Here is a 16220-nt window from a genome sequence, read left to right as displayed (position 1 = left end):
CAGGATTTCAGTCCTTCACGGCGTAGTGTGTTACCAATTGTTTTCTTGGTGACTATGGTCCCAGCTGCCTTGAGATCATTGACAAGATCCTCCCGTGTAGTTCTGGGCTGATTCCTCACCGTTCTCATGATCATTGCAACTCCACGAGGTGAGATCTTGCATGGAGCCCCAGGCCGAGGAAGATTGAGTTATTTTGTGTTTCTTCCATTTGCGAATAATCGCACCAACTGTTGTCACCTTCTCACCAAGCTGCTTGGCGATGGTCTTGTAAGCCCATTCCAGCCTTGTGTAGGTCTACAATCTTGTCCCTGACATCATTGGAGAGCTCTTTGGTCTTGGCCATGGTGGAGAGTTTGGAATCTGATTGATTGATTGCTTCTGTGGACAGGTGTCTTTTATACAGGTAACAAACTGAGATTAGGAGCACTCCCTTTAAGAGTGTGCTCCTAATCTCAGCTCGTTACCTGTATAAAAGACCCCTGGGAGCCAGAAATCTTTCTGATTGAGAAGGGGGTCAAATACTTATTTCCCTCATTAAAATGCAAATCAATTTATAACATTTTTGACATGTGTTTTTCTGGATTTTTTTGTTGTTATTCTGTCGCTCACTGTTAAAATACACCTACCATTAAAATTATAGACTGATCATTTCTTTGTCAGTGGGCAAACGTACAAAATCAACAGGGGATCAAATACTTTTTTCCCTCACTGGTTATATAGTGTACCATGCTCAGGTCATTCACTTGCCCGCAACTGTTCTCCAATCTGGCGGCAACAAATCGTTGATAAGGCACACGCCATGGCTACTCTCTCGTGGTACAATCTCCTTGTAGAAAAATGGGCCACTCTACTTATCGTGTAGCTTCAAACAATACCAACGTTTCCAGGGGAGAAGACCGTGTTTGCACCCACAAGTTGACAGGGAAAAATACTACAAACCTCGACATCTGAAAGCATATCATCCCAATATACACTGAGTGTACAAAACATTATGAACACCTGCTCTTTCCATGACAGACTGACGAGGTGAATCCACGTGAAAGCTATGATCCCTTATTGATGTCAATTGTTAAATACACTTCATCCAGCGTAGATGAAGGGGAGGAGACAGGTTAAAGAAGGATTTTTAAGCCTTGAGACAATTGAGACATGAAATGTGTATGTGTGCCATTCAGAGGGTGAATGGGCAAGACAAATGATTTAAGTGCCTTTGAACAGGGTACTGGTTTGTGTCAAGAACTGCAAGAACTTCACGCTCAATAGTTTCCCGTGTGTATCAAGAATGGTCCACCACACAAAGGACATCCAGCCAACTTGACACAACTGTGGGAAGCATTGGAGTCAACATGGGCCAGCATCCCTGTGGAACGCTTCCGACACCTTGTAGAGTCCATGCTCCGACGAATTAAGCTATTCTAAGGGCAAAAGGGGGAGGTGCCACTCAATGTTAGGAAGGTGTGTTTTGTACACTCAGTGTATACGCTAAGGTAATAACAGATTGATAATGCTAGCTAGTAGTTTGCTGAAACCTATCAGACCACTACTTATGACAGAACTTTGATTACCACCCTTTTGACTTGGCTGTGCGAGTACACTCAGAAGTTTCAAAACATATTTTTTTGGGCGGCTAAAACCATGATTTGGTCAACTGTAAAGTGCATTATCCTCATGATTCCTTTAATGAAATTGTCTGCCTAGACCCTGGGCCTGTTTTGCTGGGGCCTGCTGCTGTGATGAGCAATCCACTTGATGTGCACTCCGGAGAGAGAGAAAAGGCTTCTGATTGTATAACATTTCAAAATCCAATTGTGGGAAATACACTGCTCAAAAAAATTAAGGGAACACTAAAATAACACATCCTAGATCTGAATGAATGAAATAATCTTATTAAATACTTTTTTCTTTACATAGTTGAATGTGCTGACAACAAAATCGCACAAAAATTATCAATGGAAATCTAATTTATCAACCCATGGAGGTCTGGATTTGGAGTCACCCTCAAAATTAAAGTGGAAAACCACACTACATGCTGATCCAACTTTGATGTAATGTCCTTAAAACAAGTCAAAATGAGGCTCAGTAGTGTGTGTGTGGCCTCCACGTGCCTGTATGACCTCCCTACAACGCCTGGGCATGCTCCTGATGAGGTGGCGGATGGTCTCCTGAGGGATCTCCTCCCAGACCTGGACTAAAGCATCCGCCAACTCCTGGACAGTCTGTGGTGCAACGTGGCGTTGGTGGATGGAGCGAGACATGATGTCCCAGATGTGCTCAATTGGATTCAGGTTTGGGGAACGGGCGGGCCAGTCCATAGCATCAATGCCTTCCTCTTGCAGGAACTGCTGACACACTCCAGCCACATGAGGTCTAGCATTGTCTTGCATTAGGAGGAACCCAGGGCCAACTGCACCAGCATATGGTCTAACAAGGGGTCTGAGGATCTCATCTCGGTACCTAATGGCAGTCAGGCTACCTCTGGCGAGCACATGGAGGGCTGTGCGGCCCCCCAAAGAAATGCCACCCCACACCATGACTGACCCACCGCCAAACCGGTCATGCTGGAGGATGTTGCAGGCAGCAGAACGTTCTCCACGGCGTCTCCAGACTCTGTCACGTCTGTCAGACGCCGTGGAGAACGTTCTTTCATCTGTGAAGAGCACAGGGCGCATGGTGTTGGGCTGTAAGCACAACCCCCACCTGTGGACGTCGGGCCCTCATACCACCCTCATGGAGTCTGTTTCTGACCGTTTGAGCAGACACATGCACATTTGTGGCCTGCTGGAGGTCATTTTGCAGGGCTCTGGCAGTGCTCCTCCTGCTCCTCCTTGCACAAAGGCGAAGGTAGCAGTCCTGCTGCTGGGTTGTTGCCCTCCTACGGCCTCCTCCACGTCTCCTGATGTACTGGCCTGTCTCCTGGTAGCGCCTCCATGCTCTGGACACTACGCTGACAGACACAGCAAACCTTCTTGCCACAGCTCGCATTGATGTGCCATCCTGGATGAGCTGCACTACCTGAGTCACTTGTGTGGGTTGTAGACTCCGTCTCATGCTACCACTAGAGTGAAAGCACCGCCAGCATTCAAAAGTGACCAAAACATCAGCTAGGAAGCATAGGAACTGAGAAGTGGTCTGTGGTCACCACCTGCAAAACCAGTCCTTTATTGGGGGTGTCTTGCTAATTGCCTATAATTTCCTCCTCTTGTCTATTCCATTTGCACAACAGCATGTGAAATGTATTGTCAATCAGTGTTGCTTCCTAAGTGGACAGTTTGATTTCACAGAAGTGTGACTTGGAGTTACATTGTGTTGTTTAAGAGTTCCCTTAATTTTTTTGAGCAGTGTAAGGCTTTGGAAGAAACTACTGTTGTTCGCAGCTTTCTGTGGGTATATTATTTTTAATTGTCATCTCTTTATATTGAGCGCCTCAATAGCAACTATTTTAAAACCAAGATATTTGATACGTCTTTAAGGTACGAAATGCGCAATTGCACATCGGCCATTGCGAGTGCATAGGGTAGCAAGCTACAACTGCAATGTTGGCCATTTTAAATGTACTGTTAAATTAAGACATGACTACTAGCAGTGGGTATTATATTTAGTGTTAGCGATCTAGCTAATGTATTTTGAGTTTTCACTTCCTGGTGGTGAATTAGCCCCAAAATAAATCAGCCTATGATATTAGTGCACATAAAGATGTAGGCAAATTAATCTCTTGAACAACAAAATTCAGAAAATTCTGGAGCCCTACTTTAACAGTCAAATATAACAACAATACCCTACTGTCAACCCACAATTCATGACAATCACTGGATTCGGTTGTACATCAAAATATCTTGAATCATGCATGTTGGATGAAACAACATATTTATTGAATAGCCTACGATCTCAATAGTCATATTCAGTCTAAAGCACTGTGAATGACTTTATAAGGTGATCACAAATGTTTTCTATTGCGTGACGCCGCGGAAAAAGTTTGTTGTGAGCAAATCATGGGCTGGTGCCACCAACTGAAAAAGTTAGTCAGTGCCACCAGGGGAAAATGTTAGTCTGGTGTGATTTTTGTTTTTTGTTGGTAGGACAAGGCTATGTATGTTTGTTGGCATGGAAGTCAGTGATTTATGTTTACTATAGGTTCATGAGGCAATACAAATGCGACAAATTAAATGGCATTTAGTTTCCTAAAATGGCCCACTGTTTTCATCATTTTGACAATAACTAGATTAAATCATTGTTCAAATGACAAAAATGTGACTAAGACATACTAATATTTTTGTCAAAATGACTAAGACTAGACTAAACCTAAAAAAGTGTGCCAAAATTGACACTGCCTTATTCCCGATTCCACTTTCATTCTTGTTATTGTGCTGAAATGCACAGAAGATGGAGAGAGTTGAGTAGACCCAATTGTAATTGACGGCTGCTGGAACTGCTCTTTTAAAATAGTACCCTTTCCTTTATATTAAGCAAGGGGGTTTAGATAATTAAACCAAAGAGAACACCATATCAGCAGGATGGTTTGTTGTTGCTGTAATGTTCATTTTGCAGGAAGCTGTACAGTGAATATTGACAATCACTTTGGTATACAGTGGGGAAAAAATGTATTTAGTCAGCCACCAATTGTGCAAGTTCTCCCACTTAAAAAGATGAGAGAGGCCTGTCATTTTCATCATAGGTACACGTCAACTATGACAGACAAATTGAGAAAGAAAAATCCAGAAAATCACATTGTAGGATTTTTTATGAATTTATTTGCAAATTATGGTGGAAAATAAGTATTTGGTCACCTACAAACAAGCAAGATTTCTGGCTCTCACAGACCTGTAACTTCTTCTTTAAGAGGCTCCTCAGTCCTCCACTCGTTACCTGTATTAATGGCACATGTTTGAACTTGTTATCAGTATAAAAGACACCTGTCCACAACCTCAAACAGTCACACTCCAAACTCCACTATGGCCAAGACCAAAGAGCTGTCAAAGGACACCAGAAACAAAATTGTAGACCTGCACCAGGCTGGGAAGACTGAATCTGCAATAGGTAAGCAGCTTGGTTTGAAGAAATCAACTGTGAGAGCAATTATTAGGAAATGGAAGACATACAAGACCACTGATAATCTCCCCTCGATCTGGGGCTCCACGCAAGATCTCATCCCGTGGGGTCAAAATGATCACAAGAACGGTGAGCAAAAATCCCAGAACCACATAGGGGGACCTAGTGAATGACCTGCAGAGAGCTTGGACCAAAGTAACAAAGCCTACCATCAGTAACACACTACGCCGCCAGGGACTCAAATCCTGCAGTGCCAGACGTGTCCCCCTGCTTAAGCCAGTACATGTCCAGGCCCGTCTGAAGTTTGCTAGAGTGCATTTGGATGATCCAGAAGAGGATTGGGAGAATGTCATATGGTCAGATGAAACCAAAATAGAACTTTTTGGTAAAAACTTGTCGTGTTTGGAGGACAAAGAATGCTGAGTTGCATCCAAAGAACACCATACCTACTGTGAAGCATGGGGGTGGAAACATCATGCTTTGGGGCTGTTTTTCTGCAAAGGGACCAGGACGACTGATCCGTGTAAAGGAAAGAATGAATGGGGCCATGTATCGTGAGATTTTGAGTGAAAACCTCCTTCCATCAGCAAGGGCATTGAAGATTAAACGTGGCTGGGTCTTTCAGCATGACAATGATCCCAAACACACCGCCCGGGCAACGAAGGAGTGGCTTCGTAAGAAGCATTTCAAGGTCCTGGAGTGGCCTAGCCAGTCTCCAGATCTCAACCCCATAGAAAATCTTTGGAGGGAGTTGAAAGTCTGTGTTGCCCAGCGACAGCCCCAAAACATCACTGCTCTAGAGGAGATCTGCATGGAGGAATGTGCCAAAATACCAGCAACAGTGTGTGAAAACCTTGTGAAGACTTACAGAAAACGTTTGACCTGTGTCATTGCCAACAAAGTGTATATAACAAAGTATTGAGAAACTTTTGATATTGACCAAATACTTATTTTCCACCATAATTTGCAAATAAATTCATTAAAAATCCTACAATGTGATTTTCTGGATTTTCTTTCTAATTTTGTCTGTCATAGTTGACGTGTACCTATGATGAAAATTACAGGCCTCTCATCTTTTTAAGTGGGAGAACTTGCACAATTGGTGGCTGACTAAATACTTTTTTCCCCCCACTGTATACCCATGCAATCAAATGTGTTATTGAATTGTTTTGAATGTAGGTCCACTTCGTAAGTATTTTCATGAAAGCGACAACAATATTGTTAAATCTGATACGAGCTATGCCATGTCGTCCCAACCCACATGACTGTTGATGTGTAACCCCTCCAACTTCATAATTATTTGCAATGGAGCTTTGTTTCCTACTCTTAAACCAATGTTGCTCTGTATCCTCCATACAGACTCTTCTCATGCATAGGCTACATGCATTGCAAGGGTGATCCTCTGTAGCTCAGTTAGGTAGAGCTTGGTGCTTGCAATGCCAGGATAGTGGGTTCGATTCCCGGGACAAAAAAAGATGCATGCATCACTGTAAGTCACTTTTGGATAAAAGTGTCTGCGAAATGGCTTATATTCTTATTGTTATATATCACATCTCATTAATGAATGTCTTCTCCTTGTGTTTTTCTTCTTAGTGCCTGACTGTGGTGCGTCTGAGAGGAACACCAGGGTCCCCTGACCTGACTTGAAGCCTGTTCATATCTGATGCTCTTCCAGAAGAGAGAGTACCACTGCACTGTGGCTGGGGACTTCTAGGGAAGATACCCCTACACTCACTCCACTGTTTGGAAAAGGGTAAGAACTTTCATCCAGACTAGCGTCCTGTCCAGGGGTTGTAGGCTACGTCTAGCTCCCTCACACTACATAAACAGGAGAGAGGCTTCAATGGGAAGGAGAGTATCACCATGGTAACTCTAATGGACTTGTTCTATCATTATGATCACATTTCCATGCTCAGCCTAATTACTCCCATGCTTGTTGGGAAGGAAGCTCAGGACAGGAAGCAGTGTGTAGAGATATTTAAACTCTGAGCTTAAGTGTGTATTCTTTCAAGAAAAAAAGGTACCTTTCTGGATCAAACTGTATGGCGAGTTATTTTATTATAAACATGAGCTAGCCAATCATTTTGGTTGTCTTTGGGCTGTTCTTGTTGCCATTCTCTATGTCAGCGCAGCAATGATTAGCCTAAACCCACCATTTCTAACTCTACACCATCAGGGTGGGAAATTAACTTTTGGTCTACCAGCCAGTCTTTTTTTTTTTTTTTTTACCAGCCAAATATCTTTCCCGCCATAGTTACACCCCCCAAAAATCTAAAAACAGATGAGCATGCTTTGTAATGTTTCTAAAACAAGGAATGTATTACTAATAAGAAGTAATGGGGTATATTGCTTAATACAATTTTTCACTTTTAACCAATTATGTTAAAATAAATAATCTACATACAATAATAAAAACAGAAACAGTTTTGCAACTGAACATCAAAGAATCAACAAAGTGCCTGTCCTGCCACAAAATGCTGAGTGATACAGCTCCTTTATATTGTTGTTCAGGGCTCTACGCTGACATTTTTTACAAGGAGTACATGATGTGCTCCTAAGTAGAAATGTAGAAGCACACCAATAAATCTAGGAGAACAACGACTAAAAGTTCATGAATTAACGTTTTTGGGAGTGATCCATGCTCAATCAAGCACAATCATTAGGCGAGACCAAAAAATGCGGCTGCCCCTTTAAGGGATAGGCTGTAACCGTGGTAACTTGGGCACTCCCTTGTCTGTGATGGGGAAAAAATCTCAGACTGCGTGATGTCTTCCTAGCAGCAGAAAGTTGAAGCAAACTCAAAATAACATTGAAAAACAACCTAGCATGTGAATAAAACTATGTAACTGGCCAAAGAAAACATAAAGACAAAGTAACACTTTAGTAGCCTTTCTTGTCAATTTGACCAACTTCTACATATGGGTTTTTAATTAAAAAAAACACTGTTCCCCAATGCTGTGTGACCACCCACCAACGTGGCTGGTGAAATAGACATTCTTACCCGCCAATGACAAAATCTACCCACATTTGGCAGATGGTGGGTGTTCATTTCCAACCCTGGACACCATGATTCAAAAGCTCAAAGCTTTGCGTTTTACCAAACCCTCTCTGCTTTAGGGAGAGGGGGAGAATGGAAGAGAGAATGATTTGTTTGAATGGCAGATGTGGCAGATCTCCTAGACCGAGGGGCATTCAGCACTGAAACAGGAGGCACTAGGCCTCCCTCCACTAATAAGACAACGCACCCAGTGCTTATGTGGGAGGTGGAAGTACCCATCACTTGCCATTAGGGCTGGGGTTGTGCACCAGTGGTATGCTAGTAGCAGCATGTTCAACAGGCATTCTAACCTTGGCGGCTTGATCTTGGTACGTTTACACAAAAGATCCCGTCAACTTGGAGTCGCAGTTAACACTGATATTGGATAGCATCGAATGCAGGAAATAGAGTATTGGGTTTCGAGTGGAAATTTAATATTGGACTTGGGCAAAAGGATAAAAACAAAAATGGAGCGGTCAAAAGACCCTTGCCCATTTGGGCCATTGCCAAGATACTTGGTCTGTCTAGCTCTGGGACGGGCAACTGGCGGCCCACGGATAAACCCAGTCGGGGTCTCAATTTACTGTTGAGAGGTAGAATACACAAAGTCACTTTTATAATAATGCATTGCATGGATATCATTGCTTTTGCATGCTGACACAGAGCAGTAGAGTAGAGGCGCTTGCAGAAGTTGCACACATGGGGATTTTTTTTTTTTTTACGTCTAGGGAAAATGTTGTCCTTTTACAAACTCATTTCATGTGCTTGTATCTCTCACAGAACTAGAATGACATTCACTTTCTATGATCTCGCTCCGTCTCTTTGGTCTGATAGACATGAGCCTGAAACTTTCATCTCTCCAGCGTTGCACTTCATCATTTATTTCCTTATAGAATCACAACCTCGGGAAGGGTGCTGGAGGTGCCACAGCAACCCTGATAAATTGAAATACATTTGCCAAAGTTATAGAAATAAATGAAATAGTTCAGAATACTACACCAGGAGTAGGCCTATAATTTATCAGGGTTGGATCAATAGCCACAGTGGATCAATAGCTTTTTATTTTTTATTTTAAATAGCCTGGTTGTGGATTGTGTGTAGCCCAATCACATGGCATATAATATAATAATATGATATGCCATTTAGCAGACGCCTTTATCCAAAGCGACTTACAGTCATGCGTGCATACATTTTTTGGGTGGTCCCGGGGATCGAACCCGCTACCCTGGCGTTACAAGCGCCATGCTCTACCAGCTGAGCTACAGAGGACCACAGGCATGCCTACAGACGGGAATTTGCATCAAATCTGTCAGTGAACAGGCCTTTCACAATATTTCAAATACAATTGCGGTGAAACACAGGTTGGAAAGCAAATGAATTCTGCTGAAAAGAGAATACTAATCTGTCTATAGCAGGCCTTGAATTTCCCAGTGGCATCGACGGCCATGTCCATCGATGCCCCCTTGTGTGGCCGTAATGCCCCCTAAAAAATCCATGCCCTGCGGCCAGTGTGCCCTTGGGCTGAATATAATAATTATAATTCCCTTTTCCAGGCTGCCAATCGCCATGCTACGAAGCACCTCTCACTAACATGACCCTTTCAGATATCTAAATTCTTATTAGCCAATGCCCGTCACGTGATCAGTTCCTTCTCACAGGCATTGCAGCGCCGAAGTAGGCTACTAGTGAAGACAGACGCGTCGGGGATGCAACGGTTCTACCTTACCTGTCACCCTAGACCCACTGCAACGCTGGAGAGATGAAAGTTTCAGGCTCATGTCTATCAGACCAGAGAGGGGGAGTGAGATCATAGAAAGTGAATCTCATTCTAGTTCTGTGAGAGATACAAGCACACTTCTCTCTCACAACCATAATGTTGGGCAAACCATAAACTCGGACTGGCCTAACACAAATCAATTCTTAGAATATCAGGCACCTTTTCACATTGTTTTTTAGGGGGCAGGAGAATCACGGAGGAGGTAACTTTAATTCACTCTGATTTTATTATAATTTTTACATTGCAAACAGTGAAAAATTATTTTTAATTCCAAGAGCGGTACCGGATCCTGGCAAATGGGTTCCGGAACAAAACAGTCCAAAATTGAGAGGTGCCGGATTCTGTTCGGGCAGGATCCAGCTCAAATTAAGCACTAATACCAGCTATCTAAACTTGTAGTAATCATGGTCGAATTACCAATCAGTGGGGCCCCCAATTGATTTTTTCTGTCACTATCAGTCAGATATCATATTAAAAACTGCAAACATTTCTCTCTACCCTATAGCAAAATGTGTAGATTTGCAGAAAACGTGCTTTAAAACTGCTAAATGGCAAAATGTGTAGAATTGCAGGAAATTAGCGCTACAACTTCACATTTCACTTAGGGCCCCCAAAAGGCTAGGGCTGGCTCTGACTGCATGTGTGGGTATGGATGTGGGAATGCTGACCCATGAGCCACTGTGGCCCCCACATGATAAGTTCTGATTTTTTTGTGGCCTCCACCCCCATCAATTATTGCCCATCCCTGATCTAGCTTTTATTTAATAGTAGCCTGTTGTTGGGTTGATGTATTACCCAGTCTATTTATATCCTCTTAGGAACACAATTTCTAAATGTCTGGTGTTAACAAATACAAAGTTATAGTACTTGTTGTACTACACCACAGTTAAGTTCTTTGACTATTCATGTGTACTTCATTAATGAAAGAAATTGCATTTGGACCATTGGCATTCACCGACTTGAAATTTTCTTCACCTTCTATAGGGAAGTGATGGAGGAGGATGAATTATGAACTTTCATGAATAATTGAAAGCAATTGGCAGGTTTTAATAATTAATGTGAGAGAAAGGCATCGCCAGTTGCTGAGCTGGGATTAACTCACAACACTGCCGGATCCTGCAAGGCTGCTTCAGTCTGGACAGACATAACTTTGTCAGATGATACATATTCAAGACCTCATGAGGTCCTTTGATCATAATTGGACCAGCATCTCGGTAGAGGCACAGGCCAAACTCACCTACTTTACCATAGAAGAGGTACAGATACACCACACTTAGTTGACCCAAGTGTGGAGACTTGTTTTCCAGTCATAAAAACTTCGGAGGCCATCGCTATCATGATTACACATGAATAATTAATAAGCAATCTCGCCGAAAAACATATGCAAGCACACAACCACAGATACATGGGCCAAATGAATATCCAAACAGACATGGTACATCTTCTACACTCTACCCCTGTTTTCACTCTTTCTTTCACCCAACCTACAATCCATGAGCATTTAAAGGCGATACTTTGGACTTAGTCAGAGAAGGGGGCCTGACGGCTGCTGTCTGTCTGGCCGTAATCTGGGCACCTAGCCTCAGTCCCTGACTCAGTACCTGTGGCTCTCGGGCCTTGTTCCAAACCGCCAGCTCAGCGCTTTCTAATCCTCAGGGGGGACTTTAAAACACAAATGCTCACACAGGAGAAAAGATGCAGAGGACGTCCACTAAACTGATGGGACCCAGGTGGCACTAAACTGCAGAGGCCAGTGTGATAGTTCATACTGACAAGCCAGTCAGAAGGTTGGCGTTTACATGCAGAAAGGCTTGATAGAGCTGAGGAGACGAGGTCAGCGGCATCACTCTAGTGGGAGTTTTACTTGCCTTTTGGCTTTACCCCTGAAAATGGGCCTTGACTCACACAGAATACATAAACGCTTGAGTGAGTGGGAGCACATGGTGATAACCAGAAGTTCTGCTAGTGCATTCCAATAACTAGCCTAAATGTGCATGTGTCATATAGAATCATTAAACTGTCTTGTATTCAACTCCGACTTAGCACCGCCAGGCTTAATACTGGATGGAGCTGTGTCAGTTTAAGTAGTAGGCTAGAGCTAAATCACAGCCGTTCAGCTTTGACGCACAATTAAAGACAAGACCGTTAATAGGGTCTCTACAAAATATTAGCGTCTTTGACACTGAACCCAATTACACTTGGCGAGGGGGTTTTGAGGGATCAGCAGGGAGGCAAATGACAAACAAGCCTTTAAGCAGGTTATTCTGAGCATCGCCAGCGGCGTGGTGTGGCGTTCTATAGATCCATGCCCCCTCGACAGACCGCTAGCTGGCAGATGGTCTCTGTGCTGGGCGTGTGAGGGTTGCTCTGCTGTGCCCTCTAGCCCGCCCCAGCCGGCCAGCCTTTGACATCGTCCCTGTTCTCCCTTGTTTGCCCTGATTGATCAATTGTGTTCCGAATGGCCTAGTTCTTCTGCAGGTACGGTATGTGCTGCAGCACCTGTTCCATTATGACAGCATGTCGCCCCCACCAGCCGTCCTTCAATTTGACCTGAATGTGTTCCACAAGAGAGGTTGCTTTGCTACCCAGACATCAGAACTGATCTAGCTGTTGTGAATGAGAGCACAGCAGAGCTCCCGAGTGGACAGCTCCCGAGTTGACGCTTGGTGGAGAAAGGTTAGGCTACCCATTGGGAAGAGATGCAGGTAGTACTGAGCGATTAGTGCTTTTTGAGGTCCGTTTCAGTTAGATTATTACAAAATTTGTATTTCGGTTTATTATTTTGACATTAAATCCACTATGCATTATGTGAGTTGGATGCTGTAACACAGAGTAAAACAATGAATGGAAGTCCCATGATGGTAGTGACTGCCCATTACTGCTTATCACTTATTAACCATAATTTATTCACATTACTTAAAATGTTTCAGTTGTGTACATATTACATTTGTTTTATTTGATGACTTTATTATTTCATTCCAAGTCATCATCTCATCTCTATAGAGCTGCTGTCTGACAAAATCACTATTTTAGTAGTTCTTCAAAGTAAATAAGGCATACTTTTATGACTGCTGAATCCCAACTATCAATCACTTAGATCATGTATTTTCAGGCAGAGATATCTTGCGAAGCAGTCAAGCAACTGCTCTCGATCACATGATCACTGAGTGTATAAAACATTAAGAACACCTTCCTAATATTGCCCTCAGAACAGCCTCAATTCATCTGGGCATGGACTCTACAAGGTGTCTAAAGCGTTCCACAGGGATGCTGGCCCATGTTGACTCCAATGCTTCCCACAGTTGTCAAGTTGGCTGAATGTCCTTTGTGTGGTGGGCCATTCTTGAAACACACGGGAAACTGTTGAGCGTGAAAATCCCAGAAGCGCTGCAGTTCTTGACACAAACTGGTGCGCCTGGCACCTACTACCATACCCCGTTCAAAGGCACTTAAATATTTTGTCTTGCCCATTCACCCTCTGAATGGCACACATACACAATCCATGTCTCAATTGTCTCAAGGCTTTAAAATCCTTTAACCTGTCTCCTCCCATTCATCTACACTAATTGAAGTGAATTTAACAGGTGACATCAATAAGGGATCATAGCTTTCACCTGGATTCACCTGGTCAGTCTGTCATGTTCATAATGTTTTATACACTCAGTGTATTTGAGATATACATTTTTCTAGCCGCACTGGTGCTCCTAAATTAAAATTCCAGGTCGCACAGCTACATATTTAGCCGCAAATACAAGTCAAATGGTCGCACTGTAGAACTATGTCTGGAGAAACTGCGCATTGAGCTCATAGAAAAACACTGAACGAAATGGAATTCAAATAATTGAACCAATGTCGGTCAATTACTTCTTTAAAAACCGAAAAAATTAAATAAATGCTCTTTAATTGCTCAGCACTAGATGCAGGAAAGGGAGAATGGAAGGATAGCCCACTTTAAGAGAGTGAGATGCTGCTGCTGATTATAGGCCTAATACCTGCTTGCTTGACACTGAAAGGTAATCTTACACCTTGTTCCAATGTTTTAATGTGCATGCCTTTTCTTTTAGAATACACACACACACACACACACACACACACACACACACACACACACACACACACACAGAGAGAGACAATAATACTATTGCAAGGCTCTGATTTTTATCACCAGCTCTTTTGGTTTCCATCTCTTTGGGTTCCATCCTTAATGCTCCCCGAGCATTAAGGCAGTCTTCATTCACATCATTAATTTTTCATTGTACGCTCAGAGCCAAATTCTGACACGTAGGAGATTGGTTCCATATTCGTAACGCACTGGGAGAAGAAAAAGCAGTCCATGAACTTCGTTAGTTATGCTGGGAAAGTGTTTCCATCGCCTCCACCCCTACCCCCACGGCACTGCTCAAACAAGACCCCATCGCCACTTTCCTCAGCTGCTGTTCAACTCAATTAACTGAATGGCTGAGTACTAGCCTGTACCCTTTTAATAATGGCTTGTTGTGTTTAGGAATTCTCTGCATGCTGACAATTACAATGGGGGGAGGAGGGGTCCACATTAAACTACCCCTCCCAATGCACCAAAGCCAAATGAAATAGTAAAGGTGACTCTCCACTCTCTTTCACTCTCCTCACCCCCTTTCTTTCTCTTGCTCTCCCTCTATACTCCCGCTCGGAGTCCATGCCAGGCTTCTATTCTCCTGTTATTTCGTTTTGGTTGTATTTTATATGTCTGGTATTATTTTTACAGAATGATGTGCATATGGGAGTTATGTAAGGATATTTTGTGTGGTAATCCTGCTTTAGTCACATATGCTCAAGTTGGTGGCTCAAGCTATGTCTGAACAATTGTAGTTTTTATATATGTGATAAAAAGAGAAGTCTGTGTTTCTCATATTGGTGTAATGCCAACAGATTGTGTTGTCATGAGAATATTGTTCACGTTCATTTGAAATTCTAATCTCCTGACTAGGAAAAATATCAATGTTCATTGAATCAAAGCACACCATGTATCAAGGGATAAAGACTTAGCAAAGTCTTACTGTTTTTCCACCATTTTGTTTTTAAATTACTATTTCAATGTGTTTTGCATAGAACACTGGAGCACACCATTGCTGATGTGAGGAGCACTGAAAGGGGATTGAGTGATGGAAAAAATAATATTTTTCTGTTCTGAGGAAAATGCAACCTCCACTTAATCGTTTTCTCCCTGTGGTGTGCTCCTGTCAGCTATCTCTGAACATGCCTCATCCAGCGGAGTGTTATTGCAGACCCCCCTCCCCACCAGACTGGACTCCCTGTGTGTTTCGAGTCCATCACCCCACCGTTCGACTCCTCTTCTCCCCAACTATGACACGATTGGAGCAAGGTAAATGTAATGGCCTAAAGTGGATGAACTTCAGGGTGAGATGACCCCATTTAAGTGAGATATGCTGCTGCCATGATGCCAATTGCTCCCAAGTGCATTGACGCCCTCCTTCTCCAGTCCCAACGCCTTGTCATCTTAACCTCGAGACTCTGTGCAGTGGTGTAACTTTGTATCACTGTGTAGTTCGATAGTGAGGCCACACTGAACAGTCAAGGCCTCTAATCGCTGTGAGTATTTTACTCCACAGATATAATGTACGGAATGCCCTCTCCTACTCTCCCTTTATATCCTATGGATTGCTCCAGAAGCTGGCATTATTTTTCAATAGAATGTAGTCAAAATATGTAGTGAAGAATGGGGATCTAAAAACGAACATTTGTAAAATATACTGTGTCCGTAAAATGTATATAGTATGTATAAGCTGGAAGTAAAGCCTAATTGTTGTTGTCCATTAGTTTACTCCAATTAGGGGAGGGATGGTAGGGTTAGGGGAAAATATATTACAAAATATATATATAATTTATATATACAGTGCATTCAGAAAGTATTCAGACCCCTTGACGAATACAGGTTTTTTAGAAATGTTTGCAAAACAGAAATACCTTATTTACATAAGTATTCAGCCCCTTTGCTATGAGACTCGAAATTGAGCTCAGGTGCATCCTGTTTCCATTGATCAACTTAGATGTTTCTACAACTTGATTTGAGTCCACCTGTGGTAAATTCAATTGATTGGACATGATTTGGAAAGGCACACACCTGTCTAAATAAGGTCCCACAGTTGACAGTGCATGTCAGAGCAAAAACCAAGCCATGAGGTCGAAGGAATTGACTGGATTGTGTCAAGGCACAGATCTGGGGAAGGGTACCAAAAGATTTCTGCAGCATTGAAGGTCCCCAAGGACACAGTGGCCTCCATCATTCTTAAATGGAAGAAGTTTGGAACCACCAAGACTCTTCCTAGAGCTGGCCGCACGGCCAAACTGAGCAATCGGGGG

General features: G+C 42.9%; 1 protein-coding gene across 1 annotated transcript in view; it reads left to right on the top strand.

Moving 5' to 3' along the window:
- Positions 1-6644: 6644 nt before the first annotated feature.
- ndst1b (N-deacetylase/N-sulfotransferase (heparan glucosaminyl) 1b) overlaps positions 6645-16220 on the top strand; it is a 73286-nt gene continuing 63710 nt past the window's right edge. Inside the window, exon 1 of the mRNA XM_041894449.2 lies at positions 6645-6799. The gene's annotated coding sequence lies outside the window, so the exon portion shown is untranslated. The remainder of the gene's footprint in view (positions 6800-16220) is intronic.

This window comes from Coregonus clupeaformis, chromosome 13 (genome assembly GCF_020615455.1).
Source record: "Coregonus clupeaformis isolate EN_2021a chromosome 13, ASM2061545v1, whole genome shotgun sequence".
In the NCBI taxonomy this organism is placed as follows: Eukaryota; Metazoa; Chordata; class Actinopteri; order Salmoniformes; family Salmonidae; genus Coregonus; species Coregonus clupeaformis.
Note: the sequence above shows the minus strand (reverse complement) of the source record. Positions and strands in the feature narration are given on the sequence as shown.